Source organism: Suricata suricatta, chromosome 7 (genome assembly GCF_006229205.1).
Source record: "Suricata suricatta isolate VVHF042 chromosome 7, meerkat_22Aug2017_6uvM2_HiC, whole genome shotgun sequence".
In the NCBI taxonomy this organism is placed as follows: Eukaryota; Metazoa; Chordata; class Mammalia; order Carnivora; family Herpestidae; genus Suricata; species Suricata suricatta.
This window is the reverse complement of record NC_043706.1, coordinates 62226629-62236500: the sequence shown is the minus strand read 5'-3', so window position 1 is coordinate 62236500 and position 9872 is coordinate 62226629. Positions and strand designations below refer to the sequence as shown.

The 9872-nt window shown below is 37.8% G+C and overlaps 1 pseudogene; it reads right to left on the bottom strand.

The window, feature by feature from the left end:
* Positions 1-4158: 4158 nt before the first annotated feature.
* LOC115295257 overlaps positions 4159-9872 on the bottom strand; it is a 6247-nt pseudogene continuing 533 nt past the window's right edge.

Genomic DNA, 9872 nt, shown 5'->3' with positions numbered 1-9872 from the left:
GGGCACAGAGGAAGGAGAGAAGCTGGAAGGTGGTGAGCATTAGCATCCGCCTGCACTACCAGGGATTCACTTTGCTGGGATGGGAGCAGAAAGGCGAACCTAGAGCTGATTTTTAGGATGTTTCAAAAGAAGTCAGTATTCAACTAGACCCCCTTGAAGAATTCAGTAGGAAATTGGGGACAGCATTAAAGGCCTCAAGAAGAGACTTTGTCAAGGGAAGAGCTTAGGGGATCTATTGGAGATTACGAGGGAGATGCACGGAGAGGCTGTATGTCAGAAGTGAGGAAGTCAGCCATATTACCCAAAAGATGAAGAAAAGCTACTTATCTCAAGGGTATTTCCAGACAAGATAGAAATCATCTTTAACATCTGCTCTAGATGTAAACAATGAAAAGACGGGGGCGATATATACTCTATTTTGTTAGTTTCTTGTTCGGTCACCAATGCTTACTATACTTCATGTAATGAATTTACCATAACCATATGCATAACCCTGCACCTAATACAAAGAAATACTACTCACAGATTTATTCTTTCAGTTTTGTTTACTTGCTTATTTTGTTTTTTATCTTTGTCCTCCCTGCCCCCACAAGTTTGTCTTTTAATCCTCAATGAGGAGAATCTTGGATAATTCATCTGTGAATCTTATGAAGAAATTTTGTTGCCACTTACTTATCAGAATTCCACAAAAACATGATCTTACTAAAATGAAAATTTCTATTATACATAATTAAATAATATTTTTCCTGAATAATATGTTAAAATTTAAGTAAGTGATGGACCTGAAAAAGACACATAATGACAATGTTTCTTGTTTCATTAAGAAGCAACAACAACAAAATGTGCTCCGTAGTACTAATAGGGATAATTAGAAGTATAATTATTCCAGAGAATTTGGATTTAAATTGTCACTCCACTGCATATATTATTAAAATACCTGCCAATCTTATCCCAAAGATGTCAAAATCAATGGCAAAAATAATGTCTGATGAATTGATTTGAGAAATTGTATAGTTCAAAATTAACATGTGACTCAGTGTATGTGTATCATTTTATTTATGGATTTTATATATTTCAGCTCTTCTAGGACACATCAAATTGAGTGTAACTATACATTATTAGCCAAGTATTTTCAAAATCCTTTTCTACTATATTTTTTACTATATGGATTTGGGATTATAGTAACTTATATTTTAATATTCCTATTTCCAAAATGGAGGGTGATATGAATTTTAATTCTAACAAATTCAGTAGGTGAGTTTCAAACAAATGCAAGATACACAAAAAACTTTTACAGTCATTCCCCAGGAATAGAAGTCTTTAAGAATTGAAATGGAGTTTTTTATATAGAGATAAAAATTTGTCAAGACAAAAAGAATTCCAGACCATAATACACATACATTAAGAATCTCAATTATTCTGTTAGTGTTTTCCATGTTACATTCCAGCATTCTGTGACCCATCCACAGAGACAAAAAGGCTATCTTGCCTCAGATTATATCTATTTAAATAATATATCTGGAGGAAAAACACAAAAAGTCACCAATAATGCCAAATACTCTGCCACATACCACAAAGATGCTGCCAAAGAAGAAAGAGTGCCACCTAGTGAATTCCTTAAGGAATCTTTCCTACCAGTCCATTCAATTCATTTGATAGCCTTTCATGGGATACCTACTCTATGTCATGTACTGAGTACACATTTTTCTCAAACCACTCACGTTAATATTTTAGCCCACTGAAATTCTCCCATCAGCCTTTCTAGGTCCTTTGCCCTTAAACTTGGTGTTCCATGTCTGGAATGTCTGTGACATACATTCACACTACTAAAGTTCTACACACTCTTCATGGCACAGTTTAAATGGTGCCTCCTCAATAAGACTTTTCTAAATAAGTGACTCCTCACCTGAGTTACTTTTTGTGGGATTCTGTGTTTCTACATTACCTGTCATCTCCCTCATATATGTGTGCATGTGTCATATATTCTGTTAATATTTTTTATGTGCGGGCATATCACACTCAACAGTATACATAGAAATGTTTTTTTGAGGGAGAGAGAGAGAGAGAGCTTGCACACAAGTGGGGGAGGGGGAGAAGGAGAGGGAGGGAGAGAATCATAAGCAGACTCACAAGTTGGAGCCCAAAGTGTGGCTCAATCTCAGGTCAGATCATGACCTGAGCCAAAATCAAGAGTTGGATGTTTAACTGACTGAGTCACCCAGGCACCCCACACAACTATATTTTTAAGGGCAGAAACAACACCTGCCAAGTGATCTACACCCAATAACAAAAAGATTATATTATTTTTATAATACTACTGACCTTTACCCTGCCTAAGCATCCAGATTCTAGAATATGTTTTGATAGTATCAAGGATATTGAGAACCACTTCTGTTGTATTTTTTAATTGATAGAAAAGATGTTTATCCATGATGGACTTTTTTGCTTCTAGCTGAAAATGTTGTAATAAGTATCAACTTCTGATTACTTTATAAAACTAAGCATATACTCATGAGGCATTCAATGAATGTTTATTTTAGGATTAATAAATTGACACTGTTATGAAACTCTGTCAATGTAAGGTGCTACATTAGGAGGAAAGGTGACCAGAAGATAATCCCAATAATCTAGAGAAGCCCCAGTGAGAAGCTTTATTTTCCTTGCTCTACAGAAGACTGAAGCCCTCCCCATGTCATTAAGCCATAGTATAGAAAGTTCAGTGTAATAGGGAAGAACCCAGGAGAAGTGAAGTGAGTCAAACAAGGTATAGGAGAGACGTAGGCAAATGACTGGAGGCCAGTGCTCACAGAAGAGCTACAAGAATGGGATCAGGGTTTGGTGTGTGGTGACAGCAGGAAATCATTGCTCCCTGGGACAGTGCAAGTATGAAGAATGAAGTGCAATCCTAAAATGGAACAAGGCAGTGGTAGGAAAATCCAAATAGACAGGTAACAGAATTAGAAACTTAGATGACAAGGCAAGTATATTCTTCATCAGAATTAGATTAAAAAAATTCATAGACAAGGAGAAGAAAAAGAAACTAAGCAAAAAGAAAATAGTGTAATACCAAAGGCTTTGTCATAGCATGAACTAATCTCATATTTAGAATGATCTGGACTTCAGGGTAAAGGGGAGCAAGTGTAACAATTCTATATCAGTATTTCTGAAACTTGGCTGTGAAAAAGAGTCTCTCAACCAAACTGTAGCCAAGCTCCTTTGAGCCCTCTTCTCCACTAGGCCTTAACTTTGGCCTATAAAGACTTGAAGAAACCACTAACATATTTCTAACAGCTCAACACCATACCTAGGATGATCCAAACTCTCCTTAAAGTGCCTACTTGAAAAAACTCAAGACTGTCATGAGAATTAACTGTTTATTGCAGACAACATGAAAAATAGGCCCCTGTCTCCAGGCCTAACCTCCCTACAGGCCAGTTAACAAACCCAGATAGGTTCACATAGACCAAACCCTGCTTCCCACTTTATGTAAGTTTTACTTCCTTGATTCTTGTGAGAACTCAGTCATCTCACTCGCTGTTCCTTCATTCTTTAAAATGCCCAGTTACCTCTGTACAAATTGCAGTTGAGTTCTATTTACACTGAACTCTTCCCTATTGCAACAGTATATTACTGATTAAAATTTGACCTTACTTGAGTGTCCAACTTTGACTTCGACAGCTACATGCATTTTAAAAATCCCAATACCTGGGGGTACCTAGATGGCTCAGTCAGTCTAGCTTCTGACTGTTGATATCAGCTCAAGTCATGATCCCAGGGTCATGGGATTGAGTCTTGCATTGGGCCCAGAGCTGACAGTGTGCAGCCTGCTTGGGATTCTCTCTCATTTTCTCTCTCTCTCTCTCTCTCTCTCTCTCTCTCTCTCTTTCTCTCTCTCTCTCTCTTTCTCTCTCTCTCTCTCTCTCCTACCCATGAGCTCTCTCTCTCTCTCTTTCTCTCTCTCTCTAAAAGAAAAACATCCCAATATCCAGTTCACACTCCATATCAATTAATTCAAAATATCTGGGATTGGGCTTCAGAACATTTAAAAAACACCCTACGTGATTATAAGCACAGGGTTGAGAATGACTGCTCTAGTGTGACAAGCAAGCAGTGTAAACTTTCTGTGTCATCTCTGAAGGAAACCAAATTCCCAGGCTGTCAACCAGTCAGCTGCCTTCGAATTGTGGACAAGAAGAGGGCTGATACAGCCAAGAGGCTCAACATCATGTTCAAAGTACCCGGGTGAGGCAGAGGAGGCCAGGGCTGTGGCGGGGGATCTAACCCAGAATGAGCAAAGCAAGATTGAAGCAGGGGCCACGCAAACCTGGCTAGGTGCTCTCTGGACACTAGCAACCAGGGCAGAGCCGTGGGTCAGAACCAGGAGAGAGGCTCGTGCAGGGTCATGGGCATGCGCCAGAAACTAAAGACAGGGCAATTGGTAGAGATATTACTTTAAGATGAGAATTATTGTGTGCTATGCATTTTCTGTGCCTCAAAGAATTGTTGCTAAAAAATGTCTACAGCCAGAAGATCAATTTGTTTCTACTGTTTTGGTTTAAACTAGACCTCTGAGTGGAGGGGTGGAAGGCTCCAGTTACAGACACATCTAGAGGATAGAACATACTAACAAAAGAAAAAGAAATCTCATTGCTGATGAAATATGGTTTTCATTTCCTTTAGATTCATATTTGGATAGTTTAAGGGCTATTTAAGAAAACTTTTGAATAAGAAAAATAAAAATAATTTAAATGATTATACAATCTGAAAAATTTAAACAAAAACATATCACTCACTCCTCTTTATCATTCCTATTTTTAAAGAATTTATTTTAGGGGCGCCTGGGTGGCTCAGTCAGTTAAGCATCCGGCTTCGGCTCAGGTCATGATCTCACAGCTGGTGGGTTCAAGCCCCGCATCAGGCTCTGTGCTGACAGCTAGCTCAGAGCCTGGAGCCTGCTTCAGATTCTGTATTGCCCTCTCTCTTTGACCCTTCCCTGCTTTTGCACTGTCTCTCTCTGTCTCTCAAAAATTAAAAAAAAAACATGAAAAAAAGAATTTATTTTAAAACATGGATGTGAGATTTATTTTAATATTTAAGTATTTATAATTAATTTTGTTTTGAGTATTTTGCATCCTCTTATATATGACTCATTCAGAATACAAAGCCTCATTCAAAAAATACATAATTGTTATTCCTCTTAAGTACAATAAATATGCATAGCAGGTTTTGAAAATTAAATCTTAACCTCTAGTCTTCCAAAACAGGACATGGTATTCCCCATCAAAACTGCTATAAATTTACATATGGGCACTATTTTGGCATGGTCTGCTTTCACCTTTTAATACCTCCTTGAATCTATTTAAATGATAGTATTTTGGGAATCTCTAGTTGAATATCATTTTTTTTCTGTTTCAGGAGAGAAAAATCAGCAGTATCTTTATTTAATACAAAATCAAAAATCCAATAATAAAACTATAATACAATGAAAAGAAATGATCTACAAGTACACACAATATGGATGAACTTCACAAACATAATAAATGTAAATACTAATAAATAAAAAGTCAAACATAAAAGAAGACATATTGTATGAGTCCATTTGTCAGAAACACAGGCACACTCATTTATGCTATTGAACATGAGGACAGTGTTTAGTCTTGAGAGTAGGAATAAGTGGGGAGTTCAGGGGTCCCTTGATCTGGGTCTTGATTATCTGGACATGATCATTTGTGAAAATTCACTACGGTACATACTTCTGGTAGGTGGCCTCTTTCTGTATGTATATTATGGTTTGAGAAAATGTCATTTTAAAAAATCCTACTAGAAGTCCCCCACAGGCTTATGTTTCACCATAATGAGTTAAATCAGAAAAAGTATGGAAGACTTGCCAAGCATTTTGGATTTGGAGTTCAGCTGGAGCTCTCCCTCTATCAGTTAGCCACTGCGTGGCCTTAGGAAATGACCCAATCTCTCCAGATCCCAGGTGCCTCATTGGTAAATTGGGAGTTATGAAAGAGCCACCCACATCAGAGAGTTATTGGGAAGCATAAATCAAATGGTGATTGAAAAACAATGCAGGTTGCAGTACATGGCTTGATAAATGTAAGCTACAGCTCATTTGTACATTTCTTGCACTTAAAGGGAACATTAAAACAGTTCTGAACATCTACTGCAACTGTAATATTGCATATATTTTCTTGGTTTCTGTCCTGAACCTTTCCTTCCCAAACACTAAAATAAATTCAGTAAGGGGAGGATGCTTCATCAGGAAAGGGGAGAGTTCAAATGATTGAAGGTGTCAGGCAAGTAACACAAATGTATGAATCAGTAGTTGACAACAACAGTGAGTGAGTCTTGGGCCTGGAGGAACCCTCACCCCAAAAGTATCCCAATTAGGTGGAAATACAAGTAAACAGTCTGACAACCATACAGAACACGTCTGCATAAAAGGATTAAGCCCCTGAGTTTCTGACTCCTACTATACTCTGTAATGGGCATTGCCATCAGTTAGCTCCTAATTGTGCTGGAGCTTTGCCTTTTATAGCTGTTTCAGCTTGGGCAAGTTATTCTAACCTTTTAAGCCTGTTTATTCATTTTTAAAATACAAATTATAATATCTTGCATGCTGCAGTATGAAGACTAAATGGAACTGCTCTGCCCATACCTGGGATATAGATACAGTAGTTAAGATATAATAGTATTACTTTATATTTCCCAACCCTTAACTAATGAACAGCACTAAGAGAATCAGAAAGCTAAAATAATATTAAAAGCAAAAACAAACACACACAAAAAATAACCTTGTGATTTAACTGGTTGGTTGATCAAGTGATAATGGAGCTCTATTCTATTTATTAGAAGAATGATATACAGTTTTTAAGAGTAAAATGCTAATGAAATTTGACTGATGACTATACACTGTACATTTGATTTATCTTTGGATACATTATTCTGCTTTATTTTGCCAGGTCTATGATTAGGTTTGGTTAATTTGTTCATCTTTGTTAACCATTCCAGAATTTGGCTCAGAGAATGCAAAAACCTAAAACCCCTGACCTGACCAATGCTCACAAAACAGGATGGTACCCAGTAGTCCATTACTTTGTCTTTCTCAGGATCCATTAATTCAATTTGAACAATACTAAGCATCTAACATAGTATGCACTCTGAGAGCCATAAAAGATAATATAAATGCTACTAATTTTCAGCTCCTTCTGAAAGAGTCTTGGAGTGAAATAAAGGGAATAAGTTGTCTAGAACTACAAAAGGCAGACTTGACTTGACCAAGTGCAATTTTTTTTAGAGCAAAAACCTTTGGAAGTACAAAAAGGCAATAAAGATCCAGGTATGTGTATAGAGAGTAAAATAGAGTTGACCCTTAAACAATGTAGGTTTAGAACCCTTGTTTTCTTAATAACATTTTTTCTTGATTGCTTTATTGTAAGAATACAGTGTATAATACATATAACATGCAAAATATGTGTTGATTGTTATGTTATTAGTAAGGCATCCAGTCAAGAGCAGGCTCTTAGTAGTTAAGTTTTGGGGGAATCAAAGTTATATGTGGACTTCTGATCACATAGGGTTTGGTGTCCCTAACTCCCACATGGTTCAATGGTCAACTGTACATGGGAGAGAACTTTGAGAGAAAATCTATATTTAGGGGGTAAAAAAAGAAAGATGACCCAGAAAGAAGACATATATAAACTCAGAAATAGGAGGAAAAATCACAAAAAGTAATTCATTCTTTGAAAACCAATGGAAAAGAAAAATTTTAAGAAGAAAGTTGGACAGTGTCATTAAATGCTACGGTGAATAATGAGAAAAGGGTACAGACCACTAGATTTGGTCTGAGTCATTCTTTAGGATCACTAGTGACCTTTCTGAGAGCAAGCTTTCTGGAATGCTAAAGAAGAAAAAAAGGCAAGAAGGAGGAAGGAAGGAGTGGGAATTGAGGTTAGTTAGGAAGTAAAACTTTTTCTTTTAAGAAGTTCGAATATCTTACCCAACAAAGGAGGGTAACTAGGGAAAGAGAGGCCTCAGAGACCAATTTTATGAGAGTTTCACATGCATCCTAAGCCTTGAGAAGTGAAATGAGGTGCATGGAAAGGCAAGTTGATACACGGCCACATTGTGTTTGGGGAAAATCCTCTTGGCCACACCAAAGAGAACATACTAGAATTTTGTTTGGTTTTGGTTTTTGGTTTGAGTATTTATTAATTTTGAAGAATTTCCTTCCAAAGGTTGTGAAGAGGAATCAGTGTGGTAAGAAAGTGATTGAGAGTAGAATAAAACAAAGAAGACAAGATAATCACAGAATGTGATAACAAATTACAGGCAATGACTCTTTTTATTTATTTATTTATTTTGAGAGAAAGTGAGTGCATGTGCGTGTACGGGAGAAGGGGATGGATACAGGGAGAAAGAATTTCAAGCAGACTCCAAGCTGTCAGCACAGAGGCTTATGAGATTATGACCTGAGCTGAGATCAAGAGTCAGATGCTTAACTGACTGAGCCACCCAGGCTCCCCACGGAAACAACTTCTGTTGTTCTCAACAAAGAGCAGCAATATCCAGGGATTTTTTTTGTTTTTGTTTGGTGTTTGTTATCTTATTTTGTGCAGAACAAAGAAATCAAGGAATTGATGATCTTTATTCACCTATGAGGTAAAGCAGAAGGGACCTTTTCATAAACAGTGGAGTAGAACTATATCCTTTTTTTTTAAGTTTATTTATTTATCTTGCAAGAAAGAGCTAGAGAGTGAGGGAGGGGTAGAGAGAGGGAGAGAGAGAATCCCAAGCAGGCTCTGCACTGTCAGCACAGAGCTGATGTGAGGCTCCAATCTTATGACTGGTGAGATCATGACCTGAATTGAAATCAAGAGTGGGACACGTAACTGACTGAGCCACCCAGGCATGCCTACTAGAACTAGGTCCTTAAGGGGAGTGGGAAGGTTGAGAATAGTCACTATAAGAAAAGGATACTACAGAAAGGGAGATGAACTGGCCAGTACTGAGAAGGGTGGCCTCAGGGCAAACATTGATTAGCAAGGGGAGAGCCACTGGGCACAATTAGCACTGGCCTTCTTGTAGGAATGTTCAGGAGGCCTGCACTGAGGAAACAAATAGTGAGGGAGGAGTGCATGCAAGAGTGAAATTGTAGGTGGGAGTCAGTCAAGTAGCCAAGTCCAACCAAGAGAGAAAACAGAATGTGGAAATAGGAGGCATCACCACAAGAACTCTGAAAAGGCATGATTAGTGAACAGATGGGAGGGTGTGGGTACAGAAGGGAAGTTTGAAATTCTAGGATTTGACCTGGAGTAGTTTTAAAAATAAGAAGGTACTCAATAAGTAGCAAGTAGAAGCAAGTCTTTTTCTTTCCTTTCTCTTTTTCTTTTTTTTTTTTCTCATTAAACTTTTGTTTTAATGGGTCTCAAAATTCTGTGACAGAGTTCTGGTCAAGTTGTTTCCATTAAAAAGTACTGATTTTAAAAACTAATAACTTAAAACTGCCACACACACACAAAAAAACAAATGGTCCACAAAACACTCTCCTTTCCTTCTGAAGGTTTTACGATGCATTGTTATCATCAACCAGTCTTTTACTATTAAACTTAAATGGCCAATTGACACAAACAGTTCTGAGACCGTTCTTCCACCTCTGATTAAGACTGGGGTGGCAAGTATTGGGGATAATACTCATTTAGCCTTCTGAGCTTTCTGGGCAGACTTGGTGACCTTGCCAGCTCCAGCTGCCTTCTTGTCCACTGCTTTGATGACACCCACAGCAACCGTCTGTCTCATGTCACGAACAGCAAAGCGACCCAGAGGAGGATAGTCAGAGAAGCTCTCAACACACATGGGCTTGCCAG